This window comes from Artibeus jamaicensis, unplaced genomic scaffold, assembly GCF_021234435.1.
Source record: "Artibeus jamaicensis isolate MK-2021 breed Jamaican fruit bat unplaced genomic scaffold, CSHL_Jam_final scaffold_537, whole genome shotgun sequence".
In the NCBI taxonomy this organism is placed as follows: domain Eukaryota; kingdom Metazoa; phylum Chordata; class Mammalia; order Chiroptera; family Phyllostomidae; genus Artibeus; species Artibeus jamaicensis.
Window position 1 is genome coordinate 6,021,155 of NW_026522047.1, and position 19,910 is coordinate 6,041,064.

General features: G+C 45.0%; 1 pseudogene; it reads left to right on the forward strand.

The window, feature by feature from the left end:
- The first annotated feature begins 1,003 nt into the window (after positions 1–1,003).
- On the forward strand, positions 1,004–1,182 carry LOC119037727 (uncharacterized; annotated as a pseudogene).
- Positions 1,183–19,910: the final 18,728 nt, after the last annotated feature.

A 19,910-nucleotide genomic window follows, 5' to 3' on the forward strand; every position in this document is an offset into this window, starting at 1 on the left:
ATTGAAATGTACATTGACACGAACATTTTTCAAAAGTATTTTTACACTTAATAACTGACAGCTGTAATACTCCTAAAAATATTAATAAGAAAATATATTTCTTATTTAATATATCTTTGTGATGTGAACAAATATTATAATACATAGTAGTTTAATTTGGCTAAATTCCAATGAAAATGAATGAAGACTATTTTATTACTTGTATTTGTGTATATACATTTACTATTTGCTTCCCGAAGAATTCCAAAATGTCACCTGAGTTAGTGCCTGGCACTTCGGTCTACAATCTGTCACTGATAAGATAAAAGCAAGACTTTCAGATTTGCACGCAGGCTGTGCAAAGGCAAGCCTCACAGGGTCCCTGAAACCGGAGAAAGCAAGGCCCTGCCATTTGATAGTAAGAGCCAGAGGCTGGAGAGGAGCATATCTTAACGGAGGTGTGCTCTCAGATCAAGGCGACATGATGCTTGAAAAGTTCACCGTAGGGAGGTTCTAGCAGAGTCAAAGTCCACAAATTACACACCAAAGTGACATGAAAAATCCCAGTTTGGTGCATTTAAAATTTTTTATTTTTGTTTTTTTAAGAGAGATGGGAAGGGAGGGAGAACGAGAGGGAAAGAAACTCCAATGTGTGAGAGAAACACTGATTGGCTGCCTTCTGTCTTTGCCCTGACTGGGGACGGAACCTGCAACCCTGGCATGTGCCCTGACCTGGAATCGAAGCAGTGACCTTTCTGTCTGCAGGATGGACAATGCCCAACCAACTGAGCCACATTGGCTGGGGCCCAGTTTGAAGGATTTGATGCCCATTGCTGACTTTGAATATGGAGTGGGCTGTAAGCACAGGATGGAGAGAGGCAAGGAAGAGGTCAGTTTAACCCTAGGCCAACTGCCAACAACAATTGGGGAGCTTCGTCCTATCACTGCAGAGACCTAAACTCTGCCAGTAACAAGACTGAGCCTGGAACAGGACCTTGAGTGCCACGTGAAAACACTTGTCGGTAGCTTTGGGCAGTGGCAATGTCATAGCTAGTGAAGTTTATCCGAGACGTGATTATTGCTCATTGAAAACACTGTCAGTAAACACATTGGTTTCAGCCGTGAATGCATCGAATCCACTTGAGCCTGCCTGGACTCCTGGTGTGCAGAAACTGTGAAATAATGACTGGGTATTGTTTTAAACTCCCGTGTTTGTGATCATTATTTTATAGCAGTAGAAAACTAATGCCGATTTTGATACTGAGGGAGTTAATGTAGAAGATACCCCTAAATGTGGAAGGCGTCTGGAATCACGTAGTGACCGGAGGCTCTTATAATTTTTAGGAGCTTGATAGAAACAGTTGCTTATGCTTTGCAAAGACTGTTGGGACAAAGGACACTCCCAGTGCTGCTGGCGAGGGCCCGGCAGGAAGCGAGGAAGACGTCCCTGGAAAACAGAGGAAGAGAGAGTCTTGCTCGGTCTCCGTGGGAAGTTGAGGAAAATGGTTTCCTGCTGTAGGACTTGTAAACGATGAACTTGGATATTGAGTTGAGTAGGTTCCTAAGCGAAGTGTGGAAAGTGAGGCCTGTTTCCTTCTTTCCACTCATAGTAAAACGTGAGAAGAGAGAAAGAAATTGGAGAAGGAACCGTAACTCAAAAGGGAACCGGGACTGGATGGTTTGGGACAGTCCCACCCTGCCGTGATAGCAAAAGTCGCTGAAATTAAAAGGTTGCATCCGAAGGTGTGGCACAGAGTGACAGCCATGGGCTGGCTGTGCCGCCCTGGACAGCCAGCCAGGGGAGAGGAGAGTGGGAGGCGGGCAGTCACAGGCAACTCCTGGTGCGCCTCGTAGGTCCCAGCCGAAGCGGGCAGCCTCAGAAAGCTTATTGGCAGCGTCCCTCTGCCACCTCAGCTAAAGCCCAAAATAGAAAAGGAATTCTTTTTTTAAAAAAAGCAAAAAACGAGCCTTTTGTCCACATAAATCCACCCAAAGCCACAAGGTGCTTGGTAGTAACTTTCAGCAGGAGCACTGCCAGCTGGGACAGCCAGGGACACAGAGCTTGTGACCTAAAAGGAGACTCACAGTCCCCCACAGTCTCCAGCAGGAAACCAGGCTGATAACACCACCTGGCAGCTACAGGGAGGATGTGCCTTTCCTGAGAAAGGATTCCCCGGATTCCCACAGTCGCCGCTTTCTACAGCTCTCTGATACAATCCTTAGCTCCAGAGGGGTGGGCACTGGGACACTGCTTACAGCGCTGCCCACCCCCACCCACTGCTGGGACCCGGCTTGTTGCTCCTCAGCGAGGATGTTGAATAAACAAATAAATGCACCATGACTAATACAGACGAGCACATAACTACTTCGATTTTAAAAGCCACCTCCTTTAATATACCCGGAACATGGCATTTTTATTTTGATTCAAGAGAACATATCTTCCCATCACACACAAACCTGTTCCTCCTCCTGGGCTGGCTCCTAGCGTCTGGCTCCGTGATCCACTTGGAATCTCCCTAGGAAATCTAGGAATCTCCCTACACACCTTCCTTCTCTCTCTGGTTTTCCTCCTGACTACCTTTTGTATCTGTATTTCTCCTTCTCATCCTTACTATGTAGTTCAGCTTCTCATCTTGCCTGGTCTTCCTACTTCAGTCTCAACCTCACGCATCCCGTCTCCCACATTTTTGCAAAAGTGATCTGCCGAAAACCAAAAGCTGGTATCATGCTTCTTTGTTAATGTTTTTATTGGCTGCCCCTGATGTATGTATAAGCATCTTTGCATAGCTCTTTGTGATAGGACACCTAACTCACAGTTCCAGTGATCTCTTGGCTTCTTCCCAGGTACACTTTGGACACCCTAAATTACTTGAGCTCTTGATATGTCCATAACGTTGGAAGCATTAATTGGTTATGGAGCATGAATGGACTCCATAAACCTAACTCTCATCAAGCAATAAGCTTCACTTCTCCACAATGGCGTCCACATCACAGTTCTCTTTCTTTGGCGACATTTCCTGCCGGACCTCTGATTACTACTCTGTAGTTTCTGCTGCATAAAGTGCCCAACCCACTGGCCTGTGCCCTGCAGGTGACGGTGGCACCCGTGGGTCAGGCCTGGCCTGCTCAGGGCAGGGACAGGTCAGGCATGTCCCTACGCTAATTCCTGTGAGTAAAGGTTTTTTTTTAAAAAAGGACTATCATTCTTCCTTTTTTAAATCTCATTTAGCTAATAAAAGATTCTCGGGTCAGTGAACTGCACTGGCTGAGGAAAAATTAAAGCCGAGTAATTCTAATGGACTGAACGCTGCAAGAGGGGCCCGGAGAGCTGGTCCTGTGACCCGGGTCCTGCGGCGCTGAGCTTCGTCGTGACACTTTTGCACAGAGTGCGTGCCCGAAGAATATGCTAGCCCACATTTATTCAGAAGAAAGAAGATAATTTCTCAGTAAGGCTTTAGAAGATGAATCACCCAGATGCAGTTTCCTTTCACAAACTCACGATGTGAGGGAAATGGGAAAATGTGCCTGATGAGCCATCGGAGTTTTCGGTGTTCTGTGTGTTTATCATTTCAAAGTTCCCTTTAGCTTGCAGATGCACTAAATTAAATCAGTGGGTGAGAAAAACAAAACAATGAAAGCTGCTCTTCACAGGAGAGGCGCTGGGTAAGAAGAGGAGGGCAAGGCCCAGTTTGCTTTCCGTTAGAACCGCCTCTAACAACATTGCAGCTAAATCCATTTTGCCTTTTCCTGAATCCTTTGGAGGGTTTTCTGACTTTTGTTTCCTTAATAGGAAAACAAGAATTCGGTATTCTTTTATTCCTGCCCTGGAACCCTCTTTTCTTCATAGCCAATAGATAGCACAGTTTTATTTCCCAAAGAAATGAGTTACATATGGTCCACGCCCTAGAAAAACAGCTCAGCTGTAAAACCCTGAGTAAGACGGTGTCCTCAGAAACAGCACAGCCACTGGAAGGATGGACCCACGGGGCCCATCTGGCCTTCATGGCCCTCCTTCCTCTGGGCCCAAGCAGCTGCCTAGGGGCTCTGATGTCCACAACCCTTCTCTAGGCCACAGGTTCTGCTCAGCTAGTGTTGGAAACAGTTTTGCCCCAGCATCCATTTCTTCCCGGTCTGGATGTCTACAGCTAGAACAACATTCACCCTGTTGCTACCACTGGGCTGAAAGTTGAGGTCCGTGCTACACCTCTAGGGTTACCCTGTCCTCTCTCCCTCCCCGGCACAACGTGGCCATTCGCTTAGTGGTTTTTGGAAGCAAAAGGGGAAAATGAAACAAACGTTGGCACGGAGGCTGAGCCTCCCTGCCAACCTCCATTCCAACACTCATGTCTTCAGCGCAACCCAAGGACAGTCCAGTCATCGAGGTCGTTTGGGGGAAGCAGGGCGGATAATGGGGAAATAGTCGGAGGGAGGCAGGATTGCCATCCACTTTGCCAAGAGAACAATCAGTTTATTTTTTTAATTCTTTAAAATATTTGTTTATTTATTTTTAGAGAGAGGGGAAGGGAGGGAGAAAGAGAAGAAGAGAAACATCAATGTGTGGTTGCCTCTCATGTGCCCCCTACTCCGGACCTGGCCCACAACCCAGGCATGTGCCCGACTGGGATTTGACCCGGTGACCCTTTGGTTTGCAGGCCAGCACTCAGTCCACTGAGTCCACCCCAGCCGGGGCTGTTTATTTTATTTTTAAAGTTTAGTAGTAAATGATCTAAATGCAGGTGTATAATCATTTTCTGTTGCAAGTTGTATTCAGATTATTCAACATAGTTTAGCCTTTTATTTTCCAGGTCTGTGTTATAAAACATCGGTTCCCATCTTAAACTTAGTAATACTCAGTTCCTGATTTCCAACAGCTTATTTTACCTGTTTTTAAGAGATATGCCATGGAAACTTCTTCTTTTACTACCTTTTTAGTTGACTTGAATACACAGTGAAGACCAAGGAGGCTGAAACGGTGGCTCCTGTTTTCTAATTTTCTCCTGCTCCCAGTTCACCGCGTGTCGATTCTATGTTCTTAGAGGAACGTCCTCCCATAGGGGTGAGCGATTCCGTTGTATCCAGTAGCGCTGTGTTTATCTCATTGTACTTTAGAGCTCCGATGAAAATATTTCAGTTACGTCATTGTTAAAGGCCTTTCACTCTCTAGATTAGAGAAGAGAAACCCGAAGTCCTTTGAACACAACATCAAGAAAACACTTCAAACGGATTAGTGGTGGGTCGATGATGACGCCATGTGTTTGGAAAAGGAGCAAAAGTCACAGGCCAGTTCTCATTGATTTCTCCTTTCAGTTCCTAGGCTGCCAAGCTGCAACTGTGCAGGAGCAAACTTCTCCTGCCTCCCTGCCTTTATCTCCAGTTATTTTTAAGTTCTTGATTTTTAAAGAGTGAGAGAAGAAGGGAGAGGGAGACGAGGGGTCGGGGGTGAGGAGAGAGAGATTTGTTGTTCTGTGTATTGGTGCATTCATTGGGGGCTTCTTCTGTGCACCCCGACCAGGGATGGAACCCTCAGCCTTGCCACATCAGGATGAGGCTCTAACCGTCTGAACTACCTGGCCAAGGCTTCAAATTCCATTCTGTTTATAAATAAAATTAAACGGAAAATCATTACTTGAAATTATTCTCATTATGTAACAAATGGAGCCATAAACACATTTTAAATGAAAACGTGAATTGGGAAGATTCTATTAAATTAGGTTTCACAGAATATAAATTTACAGAATTTTTATTTCAATTCATAAAAAATGTAAATACCAAGTGGAAGCTTATGGGTTTAAAGCTTCAGGGTTTCTCACTCAGGCACGGCCCCCTCTAAGGGTGATATGGAGTGACAGTGACTATTTCTTTGAGGAGAGCTTTTATACTGTCAACAGGGTTTGTACCAGGGGAAAAAGCCGTTTTTATTTTCAACAACCCCCTATACTTTAAAGTTTTCTGTCTATTGTACACTATTTATTCAAAGGGTATCTTCCTCTTTTATCTCAGAGGCCATTAAACTTTTCTGCATTTGGCAATAACACTTTTTTACTAAAAAAAAATCCACATTAATAAAGTATAATTTGCACATTACAAAATGTGTATGTCTTCATTGTCCCACATGACAAATGTATTACCTGTGTAACCACCACCACAGTAAACTAGGGAACAAACATTTTCATCACCTGGAAGGGTCAGTCGTACCTCCTCCGTGCAGGGATGGCCCTATCTCAGGCAAACGATTCTGTTTATTCTCTTATTTCAAAGAGTATTTTTAAAGCGGTTTTAGGTTCACAGCAAATCTGAGAGGAAGGTGTTTGACATAACCCCCACCTCTCACACGCACGGTCTGTCCATCATCAACGTCCCCGCCAGAGAGCCACATTTGTTACAAGTGACAGAGCCGACCTTGGCGCAACAGAGTCACCCTAAACCATGGTTTACTTCAGGGTTCATTCTGCGTGTTGTATAGTCTGTGAATTTGGACAAATTGATAATGACTCGTATCCATCATTATAGAAATACACAGAGTGGTTTTACTGACCTAACAATTCTCTCCCATCAGCATTCATCAACCCCATTCCACACCCTGGGCAACCACGAAGCTTTTCCCTTTCTCTCCACTCTGCCTTTGAAAGAATGACAGCCATTTCAGATTGGCTGTGTTCATGTAGCAACATGCATTTAAGTTTCCTCCATGTCTTTTCAGAGCTTGATAGCTCATTTACTTGGGGGGCTGAATAATATTCTAGTGCTTGGATGGACCATGGTTTAGTTACCCATTCACCTCCTAAAGGACATCCCCGTTGCGTGCAAGTTTCAGCCATGATGAACGAAGCTGCGGTAAACATCGGTGTGGTGTGCGGGTTTTTAGGTGCCTGTAAGTTTTCAGCTACTTGGAGTAAATACCAAGGAGCTGAGTTGGTACAAACTCCTGGTACAAACTCTGTTGACAGTATAAAAGCTCTCCTCAAAGAAATAGTCACTATCACTCCATATCACCCTCAGAGGGGGCCGTGCCTGAGTGAAGAACCCTGAAGCTTTAAACCCATAAGCTTCCACTTGGTATTTACATTTTTTATGAATTGAAATAAAAATTCTGTAAATTTATATGCTGATGAGTTGTATGCTAAGCTATGACTCTATTAGTAAAAACCTCTGAACAGTCTCCCAAAATGGTTGTGCCATTCATTCTGCATTCCCATTAGCCATGAATGAGAGTTCCTGTTGCTCTTCATCCTCGTCAGCATTTGCTGTTGTCTGTGTCTCAGATTTTGGCCATTCTGATCAATTTACAGTGGTGTCTCCCTGTTGTTTTCATTTAAATGTCCGTGGTGGCATGTGAGGTGGGGCATCTTTTTACGTTTAGTTGCCATGCTTTTCCTAGGGTTTGATCTGGTCTGGTGAGGAGGGTGGATTGAAGAATCTTTAAGGTCCCTTCCTACTGACATGTGTCTGCCTTTTGGAAGGCAGCTGTGGTAGGCGGAGCACTCGGTCCCCAGGGTAGCTGGCTGGTGCCATTGCTCAGCCCTCTGTCCCAAGAGAGGTGAACAGAAGGAGTTGCCAGGCTGGTGGGCAGAGGAAAACGCGGAGGTAACAACTTCATTGTAACCAGAAGCATTCCTGATAGGCTCTATTTCTGTAACCGTTTTGTAAAAATTGTTCTCAGTGCAACAGGTGACATTTCCTTCTCCCTCCCTGACCTTGCCCTTTAGGCTAACATTTGCCAGTGAATTCAATTGCTGTCTTACCCTCTTTGAACTTGGTTTCACTCACAACAAAATGCTGCCTATTTTCTCCCCTGCACTGCTGGGAGGGGTCATGTAAGGTGACCCAGCTGTTTTGGAAAACACTTTGGCATGAAGGGTCACTTACAAATATTCATAGCCTTTTATCTTAAAATCACAATTTCAGAAAACTAGCTTAAGAAAGTGATTTTAAATGTTGTTAGGGATCTGGGCATGAAGATGTTCACTACCATGTTGTATAACTTACGATTGTTAAAAAGTGGAAGCAACCTAAATGTTTCAGATAAAGCGTTAGCATATGGAGATGATAAAATACTAGTTATCAAATGGTATTAAAGGGTTTAAAGAAAACTTAGGGACTGCTCAATTGCAAAATGGCAAATAGAGAAAGTGACATGTGTAATTGTATGGTGTGATTTCAACCCTGTAAACAACAACAACAAAAAACAGAAAAACATTTGATGAGACAAACGTCCAGATGTTAGCAGTGGCATTTCTGGAGGCTCTGATTCTTTCTTGCTCATATTCCTATATATTTTTTATTGGTAAGCTTTTAATAGCATCTGAATAAAACTATCAGTCAAATATGAAACTACCGACAGTCAAGACCATGGTCCCCCAGCATGCACGGGGCTACTTCTGGGAAGCCGTGTTTGCGCATGCTCTGCCGAGCTGCAGGGACGCGCCTTCCAAGGCTTCCGCCAGAGAAAAGATTCATCAACTTCCTTCTCCTCACGCCACGGGAGCTAACTGCAGCTTTCCCTGTTGTAACTGGAAACAACCATCAGCTCTTGCTGTTTGAATTAATTTTAACACTTTGCAGCTGTTACACGCTGCTCTTTCAAGTCTCCAAGTATCCAGCAAACCCAGAGTAAACTGTAGGAGAAACCGTGAAGCGTGTGGTTTTTCTCCTTCAACACCCCACCTCTTTCTCATGACTCATCCCACTTTTATTGGTAACTTCTGGCTCAGTCCATCCCTCTGCCTGGTCCAGGCACCGGTGGCTTCTTTCTGGGCTCCTCTAGCACCTGCCCTTCTCCAGGAGTGACCCCTGTTTTCCAGCTCTTCTGCCTTATGTCACCTGTCCATTCATTTCCCACTGAAAGTTATTCCTCTCTTTCATTTCTCCATTGTCTTAATTTGTGCTAAACTAAATGTGGGTATATAAGAATATATACATTTATCTGATGGGTAAGCTGCTCCCCGCCCAGGGGGAAGGATTTGTGCATTAGTATTCACTCCGCAGGTTTTCTAGCCGAGATAACACATGTAAAACCACGCGGCAGCCCCTCTCCCACCCAACAATTTTATTTTGCTTTCAGAACTCTCAGTTATCAGTGGTCAGCCATTGTCTGAAAGTATGATGGAAAATTCCAGAAATAACGCATGAGCTTTAAATGGCGCACGTGATGAAATCTCACGGGGACCTTTGGGTCCTAACCCATTTGTTTGCTGGGCTTCTCCACGTGCCTGGGAGTCACGTGGTAACCGTTCTGTTACCGAATTGGCCGTCTGGGGTCCCAGTGAGCGTGTTTAGTGACTTCTCTCACTTTCTAACAGCCCCACACGTGCCGAGGAGTGATTCTGGGGATTCAGACACAGGGAAGGGAAGCCGCGCTTCCCTGGGCAAAGGTGAAACGTTTTCTACTGAGTAAGGAAAGTAGAAGCGTCTCGTACTGAGGTTGCTAAGGTCTACGGTTAGAAGGAAACCTGTCAGTGAAACAGAAGAAGGAAGAAGTTCATGCTCACTTTGCTCTCACACCTCAAGTTGCCAATGTCACGGCCACAGTGCGAGACAGGAGCTCAATTACGGTGGAAAAGGCGTCGCGTCCGCGGTGGGAGACGCGAACCCAGGCCAGCGCCGACTCACCGCAGCGCATTGCGCAGGGAGCACGGAGCCCCCACGGAGACTTCAGCGAGGGGATCCCTGCCACGAGCAACCCCCAGCCATTCCCTGCGAGGGAGGGGCGGTTACACGGATTCGGGAAGAGGTTTCCTCTCGTATCATTTCACATCAACACAAGAAGAAGGGTGAGTACAGTCCTCTAAGATACTTTGAGAGAAACCGTATTCACACAACTGTTGTTATAGTATAGTGCTATAATTGTGCTATTTTATTATGAGATATTGTTGTTAATCTCTTACTGTGCCTAAGTCATAAATTAAACTTCATCTCGGGTTTGTGTGTATAGGAAAAACCGTATACACGAGGGGGTACCGAAAACAAACCCTAAATGTCTTCTGGAGGGCAGACCCCTTGCAGCTTTCCCCTGCTAGGTGAGCGTTCTGGGAACCCACCTGTATCAGTGCACCAGCTGGCGTCGTGGTGAGAGGCTGCGTTTGGCTTCAGTGAGGTTTTTTTTTGATGACTCCTTCCACTCCACTGCCCATTTCATGATGTGTGATTTGTGAGCACACCTGCCCACACCACACTGAGTGACCGTTCAGCAGTTTCTGGCCCGAAAATGGCATGACCCCCTCGTGCCCCATTCTCCCTATTCACTGGATCTTGCCCCTAGCAGTTTGTTTGTTGGTTTCACTGGATGAAAAACGTCCTCAGAGGGAACCATTTTGCCCACGTGGAAGAGGCACCAAGCACTAAAACTGGCAGAAAAGCTAAAAGGCATCAAAGTCGAAGGGTCCCAAAACTGTTTTGAACAGTAGAAAAAAGTCTCGACAGGTGTATTGCATCAAATGGAGAGTATTGGCAAGGCCACTGAAGCTTAACCATGTAAGAATAAACACACACATTTTTATAAATAAATTCCAGGTATTTGGGTCCCCCCTTCGTATGGGAGTCAGTACCACCCTCAGTTTCAGGCATCTACTGGGGGTCTTGGAGTGTCTCCGCCAGGGGTAAGGAGGGAGCACTGTACCTAAGTTTTTTATTTATAAGAATTATTTATCTAAAACTGATATTAAGAGAACACTCTCATTAAACACTTTACCTTATCACTCCTCTGCTCAAAATGTTTCACTTTGGGGCCGTCCTCCGCAGCAGAGGTCAGCAAAGTTTTTCTGCAAAGAGCTCGACAGTGCTCGCTGTAGAACGGCAGCCCGCGTGTCACAATGGCCATTCCCGCGTGGAGGGCGAACACTGTCGGGGACATTCCTAAGTGAGTGAGCATAGCTGCGCTCCAGTCCGACTTGACTTACGAAAGCAGAAGGCAGGTCCACGGGCAAACGCTCACCAGCCCTAGTCTCTCTCCGAAGAACGAATCCACCGGACATGTGCTTAAGGGCCCTGACGTATCTGTCTGCGGCCTCCCTCCTTGGGCCTGCCCACTGACTCGTTTGTCTTTTTGTTCTACGTGTTCTCTAGTTTTTAAAAATACACTCTGCGCTCTCCTGCTCTGTTCTCCTGACAGCTGGCGGACGGGGACCCGGGTTCTAGGAAAGGTGTCGCTTTCTCTGTGACTCTCTGTGCTCCCCCCTGTACTTCCTTAAGACTTGATTCCTGTCTGTTCACGCCTACATCACAGTACTCTCTTTTTACACTTAGTATCACTTTATTCGCTGATAGTTTCCCTAGATTCATTTAGGTATAGTTGATCAATAAAATTACTTACATTTAAAGTGGACAATGTAATGATTGGATGCTTTGTGATCACCACGATCAGATTGGCCACATACGTCACCACATACGGTTACTGTGTGTGGGGTGAGGATGCTGAAGATTCACTCTCTCAGCAGACATTAGGTACACGGTAGAGCATCGCTAACTGCGGTCACCACGCTGTCCAGCGGGCCCCAGAGCTTCCTCAGCTTCTAACTGAAGGCTGTGTCCTTTGACCAGCATCTCCTCAGTCTCTCCATTCCTGAGGCCCCGGCGACCGCCCTTTTGCTCTATGTATGAGCTTGACATTTTTCATTTCGATTTCACATATAAGTGAGATCACACAGTACCTGTCTTTCTCTGACGTATTTCACTTAGCATGATGTCCTCGAGGTCTATCCGTGTTGGCACAAATGGCGGGGTTGTCTTGTTTCTCATTGCTGAATAATTTTCCATTATGTACCCACCTCAGTGTGGCTCAGTTGGTTGGGAGTCATCCTGCAAAGCGAAAGGTGGCTGGTTCCATTCTCGGTCAGGACATGTGCCTGGGTTGCAGGTTCGGTCCCCAGTCGGGGCACATACAAGAAGCAGCTGATCAATGCTTCTCTCTTGTATCAGTATTTCTCTCCTTCTCTTTCTCCTTCCCTTCCCCTCTCTAAAAAGTAATAAATAAATGTTAATAACTTGGAATGGGAGAGATTAATGCATTTATAGACACGTGTGTGCATAGGATACAAGTCCTGAAGCTACTGAAGAGAGCACTTTCCCCGAACTTCAGGGATTTCTGTGTGAGGTGCAGATCACATCCACATTAGTTTGTTCATTCGACTGGAGTGCGTGTACCAGGAGCTACGCTGAGTGCTGGGCATTGGGCGGGGCCCACGGCCAATGGGTCCCTGATCCCTGCAGCCTGTAATTGAGTTGGGGAGGATGTCGTTGAATACCTAAGCTGACAGGTGGTGGGAAACTGTAGTGGTTACTCACTGTGGAGTGAGTTTATGCTATGAATGGCCTCATCAGTTTCCTATGTTGAAGCTCCCCCCCACCAATGAAAATGTCAGAGATAAGGCCTTTTGGGAGGTGATTAAGGTTCAGTGAGGTTATGGGGGTGGAGCCCTAGTCTGAGAGAACTGCTGCCCTTATAAGAAGAGAGACACCCAAGCTCTGCCTTCGCTTGTGTGGATGCAGGGAGAAGACACCGCCTGCAAGCCCGAGGGGGCACCTTCCCGGAACTGGTCCTGCTGGCTCCCCGACTTTGATGGTTGGGCTCCAGGGCTGTGAGAAAATAAATAAATGTCGGCTGTTCAAGCCGTCCAGGTGGTGGCAGTTTTTTATCGGTGGCCTGAGCTAACTGATACAGTTCTATGCAGGGAGAGTAGAGATTGGTGTGAGAGAATATGATAGAGGGGCTGCAGAGAGATGGGGGAAGGGCTCTCCACAGAGAGCGGAGGGCGGACCCGAAGGATGGGCTGTGGCCAGCGGAGAACCGTGCAGCCCGAGGTCACAATGGCGATCAAGATTTTCCTCTGTTAGGTCTGACCCCGGATCTACAACGTATGGGCAGATGGAATAACACGTTTGTTATCTCTGTTTTGAAAGCCCATCTAGCTCTCACCATGACGTCACTGCATTATTCCTGTTTCAGAGATGTCCTTACACGGAGGACTAATGTGTGGGTTCAGAGAGGCACAAAATCAAAACATAAACCTATTGGAAACATCCAAAATGTGCATTGTTTTCAACATAGCAAGGCTAAAGTTGGATCACTTCCCCTAGAATTTTCATTTGAATCAGTTGTTCAAATGTGTTAATTTGGTGAGTGACGTTTTTCAAAATGCCTTTCACCGAAACTTGGAGAACAGTCTAAATCTACAAGCCCTTGTATTTTCGTTTATGCAGGACCTAAAAGCCAGTCTTTTTGTGTTTATATCCTTAATTAAAATGAGTTCTTAGGGTCATTTTATTATAAAAATATATTAGGCTCTGTGTATTATGACTTTAATACAGATAAACTCTTAACAAAAAATATCCCTTGGTTTACTTCAAAGATTTCCGGACTCTACACCAGGTTAATTTTTCTGTTTGTATGCTCAGAGCCTAGAAATTACTCTATTTATGTCAGCATTCCCAGTTCATAGTGTAGCGATTGGCACATGGTAAATATTTCATAAAGGAGTATTGACAAGTCCTCATTAACTCGAAAAGGCAAATGATGTGTTATTATCTTTTTTCAGTAAAATATAACATACTGAAGGTAGAAGTGTGACTTTTAAGTTTCTATACCAAATAACTGAAGGACGTATTAGTTTTGGTGCCATGATTGTTAGATTTGGGTCAGTTTTCCTTTGGACCAAATTTGACATGTTTTTAATTTATGGCATGAACTTTTTTGTTGTGCTGTCGTATTTTTGTTTCAAAGACATTGGGTGACAGTGGCAATTAAGAAAACAGGCAAGGGAATGAGAGGTTCGGGGGTCTGTCCAATTTGTCCTGCAGAACTGTAATCCACGGAATACACTTGAGAGGCTGTCCGGACAGACCTGTAATTAGGAAAGGAGAAAGCCACGGTATGTGATCTGGATTTCATAGCCTGGTGTCTCTGCCTTTTCCCAGAGTGAGCTCTTCCTGTTACACAATAGTAATAGTCCTAATAGTAGCAGTTACTACTACTAATAGTAAGTAATGGTCGTATGGAAGTTGACTGGAAAGTATTGAGCTTGTGTTGCATTTAGGGACTTTTGGATAGAAACTCAATGGGACCATTGACTGTGTGGTCGGGAGAGCACTGGGGGCTAGAACCCTGGCCTTGGCCCTGACGAGCTACGTAGACTTGCACAAGTTCCCCTCTCTGGTCCCTGATTTATTCCCTTACAAAGCGGAGGCAGTGCTGGTGCCCGGTTAACAGACTTCACCGAGGATGTGAGCACTTTGTACATGTAAAATGCTAAGAACTACCTCTCACATAGCTTTGTGAAAAGTGTGTGCGTTTAATGCACAATAACGAACATGTATACTTAAACATTTAAAGCATATTACTGTAAATTACAGACAAGGGAATGGAAGAATCATTGTCAGGTGCTCCACATCATTAAGTGGGGTTCGCAGGAGGCTGGCTCAAACCCAGAGCTTCTGGTTTTCAACCCCGTGGTAGCCCCGTGCATGCCTGCCTCTTTCTACTCAAGGCACAGAGACGGAGGACTTCCCTGCTGTGCAGGGCTACGCTGAGAAAAGGGTCCTCTACCACTCTGTCAGGGGCACGATCCAAGGTCTTGGAGAAGAGCTGCTGTACGTGTGCATGAACGACACAGAGGATTCCCAGTCAGTGATGGGCTTCCTCCCGGTGACCCGCTGTGAGCCACCCAGAAACGCATAGGACCCATTCTCCTAGAAGGGACGCAACCGCTAGTTAGGGAAAAAATTGTCCAGCTCACAAGAGAAGAACATAAAATTAGATATGTCATTGAAATAAAAAGTGATTAACTATTTGGAATGAACAAGACATAAATCAATGACCAACAGATTAAAGTACTGATTACAAAATACTTCAAAGAATACCACTAGAATGTATAAATTAATGAAGACTTTGTAAAGGTCAGAACAAAGCAAACGAAGGATCCCTCGGGCAGCCCCGGCATCGGTGAGTGAGTTGGCTGCACTGGCATGTAACGCTCATGTCTGAAGCTTGCAGAAGCAGACAGGTGCCGAGGACCTGCTGAGCCAGCTGGGGCTGCCGAGGCTGCAACCCCAGGCTGAGAGGCTCATTGGGCCGATGGGAGGACGGCTTCTGCTCTGCTCATCCTGGCTTCTGGAGCCGTTTATGATGTTGTGAAAGTATAACTCCACGTTTCAGGGATGTATTAGAACTGGTGAGACATCCAAAAGACCTTGAGGCACTGGCTACTACTATCACCAAAAGAGTAGAACATGTGAAAAATTTATAGTGATTCTTGATGTGAGACATGAATGTGTTGCCTTCTGGTACATGGGAATTAGTGTGGAATTAGAATTAGAATTGGGTCACCTGTGTCACGTTAGCTAGTTCCTAGTTTAATGAATTTGGGTAATATCCTCTTTTTCATCATTAGCCTTGCATTATCGAAATCTCGATTCTTTACATAAGCTTTACTGCCCTTGTGTTTTGATGGCCTCCACATCTGTCAGGCTAGCAGAGATGCGAGGGTATGAGCACCCTTGGTCATTCTGGAGGACAGTCGGGAGTGTTTGGAAAAATTCAGTCTAAACATGGCGTATGACTCACTGGTTCCCCTCTAGTCTCCACAAACAAAGTCCTCATATGTTTGTAACGGGGCATTGGAAGCATTGTCACCATGTCATTTGTGCCTATGTGAGGTGAGTGTGTGTGTGTGGCTGTGTGTGAGAGTATTTGCGTGTGTGTTTGCAAGTGTGTACATGTGAGCATGGGGGTGTGTGCACGCATGTGTGAGCAGCATCGGGAGTGTGGGCACACATGGACTACATACATGAATTGGGTACATGTAACAATCACATAGAGTCAGAGCCACCCAGGTGGATCTTAGATGCCTGTTATTTAGTGAAAAGTAAGGAACAATGAGAACTTTAAAGCAACAATGTACATACGTTTGAAAATACATTTACTCAAGCTATATACATTTGGTAAAAAAAAATACACGAGTGAAAATGGAAAACTGCACTAGTTTCGTAAGGCAGAGGAAGGGACAGGAGGAGGTGAGGAGTCGAAAGGAGGGGCCCTTTGACCGCGATGACAACGTGGTGTGGAATAAGCACCTGTGGGCGTCAGGTAGCTGCCGTGAGGGGCGTCCTGGGGGCCTGAGGTTTGAGATGGGTTCTGTGCGGTTGAGGAGGAGTTGACCGGGCCAGCTGGGAAAGGGGCAGGACTTACTGGAAAGGAGACTCCACCATGTTCGGAGCAGTGGGAGCTGCAGATTCTATGGTCTGAGGTTGAATGGTCGCCTTCCCCTTGGGACTGCACAGAGTTCGGTGTGACAAGGGCGCAGACTTCAGAGTGGAGTAGTGGAGGGATGAAGGGACAGAGTGGCAGACAGGGCCCAGAAGGTGCAGGGTGTTAGACCCTGTGTTTTCCTGTGTGCACGGGAATCCGAAGGTTGTGGGGGGCACTCTCAACAAGAGAGGGATATGAACCTTTAAAAAAAAATCTTACTCCATTCTCTCTCCCATCTGAGGGAATCTGTTAATATTTAAGGCCAGTCCAAGTCTCATCTCATCTGCGAAGTCCTGTCTCGGTCCAGTTCCTGAATCAGTTGGGCGGAGTCTCTTCCTGTGAATCTGGGTAGCATTTTGTACTTTCTCACGCACTTAGCTGTTCCTTCTTATTCTGAAGTGATGTGTCCTTAACTGACCTTTCCTTGTGACATCTAGCAGACCGGACATTTATAGATGGCACAAAGTGCCAAATCATCCAATGTTTAGTACGGGTCAAAGTGAGTTGAACCTGTAGGTGGGAAAGGAAATTCAGCTTCAGTGCGATGGCTCAAACGGAGGCAACAGCTGATGGAGGGGGTGTGGCAGGGTTTCCTGGGGACGTGTTATCAGTGAAGAAAGCAGTTAAGTGAGGGCTAGAGGGGCAGAGGGCAAAATCGATAAGTAATTTTGTTTTCAAGGAGTGATTTTTGACTTCTGAGAGAAAGTTCCAGTCTTTCTGGACATATCTAAGGGCTTGTGAGAACCGTCTCCATCCCTTGGGTTTGCATTTTGTCTTAACAGTTCTGATAATCTGGATCAAAAAATAGAACTACTACTGAATTGGTTGTCAACCACAATGTCGAGACAATGTCTGGATTTTGCGTTGGATAGAGGACGCCACCTTGAACCTCATGGAGTGCTCATTCCAGTGTATACTCAGGTCTTTAGTTATTTGAAATAAAAGATTAATACTTATGATTAGATAAAAAGTAATAAAAGATTTCATTATTAGCTTGAATTCAATTTATTAGGTTACTTACTATAAAATTTCTCAGTCCATAACTTCAAAGCACATTCCTGCCAGTCTTTTATGAATAAAATTAATGTTAGGTAAATCGATTTATGAGTTGGCTCTTTCCTTGCCAGATCAACCCCAGAGTTCAGAAAAAACGTATACATTTCATGTCAAAAATTTCCAGGACGTTTTATTAGTACAGAGGCAATTCCCAAGTGATTTGGCAACAAACCCATGAAAACGTTTGTTTGTTATCTCCACGTGGCCCGAAGTTCCCACTCTCTCTTCCTGCCCCACCTCTTTCTCCACTGAACCTTCCTATCAGCTCAGAATCCCCGGGGGTTCCAGGGACTCGCTCGCTACTGAAAGTGTTTACTAAAGCGTTTGCGTAGTTACAGTGGTGGAGGCGTTTTCAGGAATCTGCATCTGCTGTCTATTCCTAGCAGCAGCTTCTGTCCAAGTATCTGTCCCTTTTCACCCAACATCTCCCACTTGCCAGGCACAGCAGCCCGTGCCAGACTGAGCTCCGGCAGAGTGGAGGGCTGCACAAAAGGTGCTTCATCTGGAATATTCTAGTAATCAATATTGACACGGAGTCCCCAGTCCTCTGGCTTGAATCGTTCATATTTTTTCAACTCACTGTCTCTTTACAAAACCGTTTGTTTTGGAGGGTGGTACAGACCTAGTTTCGGAGAGGAAGCAGGCGAAGCGCCATCGCTGGTCACTGTGAAAACCAGATTAGCTCGCACGCTGGGAGCTGTACAAACAGAAGGGCCCTCGGTCCTGCTCACGTATTCTTGTTTCTGCATGAATTTATCTCCAAAATGTACCAAAAGGCACTGCTTTTTTAAATTGGTTCTTAGAATGTTATTCTGAAAGTTTCTTGCAGCTGTGACTGATAAGGGCTACTCGGAGTTGTTGAGTCACTTTAAAAGAAAGACAAAAGTGAGCTGTCTAGAAATCTATGACAGAGGAGGTAAAATATTTGACAACTTGCACGAATGCTGAGGATCAATTTAATTAAGAAACTAGGGCTTTAAATGTAATTATCTCACTGATACTGCAAAGTCAATATTCATAGGCACTCTGTAGACAAAGGTTTATTATGTGGAAGAAAGAACAGTGTGTTTTATATAACAGATTCTTTTTATATTCTGCTTAATACAATAGACAAGTTCTAAGTATCTTAAGGACCAACTGGAAACATAATTCACATAACGAGTGCTGGGTAATGAGCTGATTTAGGTGGTGTTGGTAAGAGAGACTTAGAGATTAAGGGAGGCTCTTCTCTGAGGACACAAGCTCCTGTCTAATGGCGTTAAAGACACCTAAGTGCACAGACCTTTTAGAACAACAGTGAGCACACCAACACATATCTGTAAGCAACAGCGTACGGAACGTCCACACTGGGGTTCCTTCCAGTGCTGTGTCCTTCAGATACCCAACGAGGTCTGACAAACAAGTGCTTGCTCAGAATGAAGTGTCCCTGAGAGGCACTGTCTCCTTCCTGGAGAGCTATCTGTCTGCCTAAGGGAAAAACCACCTTTACAGCTTTAGGGAGTTGTATTTTTTCTTTAGCAGTGCTATTCGAATATGTTGGTAGATTGAATGAGTTTGCAAATTGTTGTTTCCATATGTGCATTTAGATTTTTCAAGTAAACCGGGCTTCTCTTTATCTCGAACATTCTTCAGAGTGCTATCATTTGTTCTTCTTTGAGCTCGACTCTCAAATCCTGTCACATTTCCCATACGTTTCCATTGCAATGCGTGATGGTCTTACATTAAAATTTTCTAAAATAAATCTGCTCCCAGATCAGATAGTTGAGCTCTGTTACAGGAAATGATAAACTCCTTTATTTTCGATTTAGCATAGGATTGGTCTATGCTAGAAATCTGACTCATGTTTCATTAATGTTGACTATATATTACTTTGCAAAGCACAGCTATTTCCTGCTCGGTTATGTGTATAGTGAGGGAAACCTCTATTAATTGCTTCACTGATTTAAATCGGATGTTCTCTCATGCATTAATTTGTTTCAAAGAAAGTAAAATAAATAAAAGAAATACTGATACCAGTTTGACCTGCTTTTTCTCAAACTTTCTAGTAAACTTCACTCTCAAAAGTTTAGACAAAGCAGGTGCTTGAAGCAATAGTTTTGCAAAGTCATGAAGTATTAGACCCAGGAAGCCTGACGTGTTCTGCAGAACAATAAACTTGCTTCACTGGTATGCTTAAGACGGTGCATAAATATTATTCTTGGTTTCTCTGATAACGGTGGACTGCACAGGCTGTTCTTGAAGCTGTTCGTTAGCAGTTATTTCCTAGGATAAGTTGGGCTTCTCCTTTTCCACATAAGAAGAGGAACAACTTGACGCTTCTTTAAAATAAAAGTTCCCTGTGCCCTTCCCATACAGGCCCAGAAATTTGGATTTTTACAAGCCTCCTAGATCGAATTGACTCTTATTATAGTCAAGCTTAATAAACCCTGGATGAATTGATTTAAAACTGTCTTGGGTTTTGAATGTATCTCCTTGGTAGGTCATCGTGTGTGTTTGTGAGGACGGGAGAGTCGGGCGGGGGAAGAAAGAGAGGTTGAGGGTACGGTCACCTTCATGCGACTGCCGGGCCTCATTCTCAAGCACAGCGCAGCTGAGACGTGTGTGGAGGTGATGGGACGTTTCCAGAAGGTGTATGAAT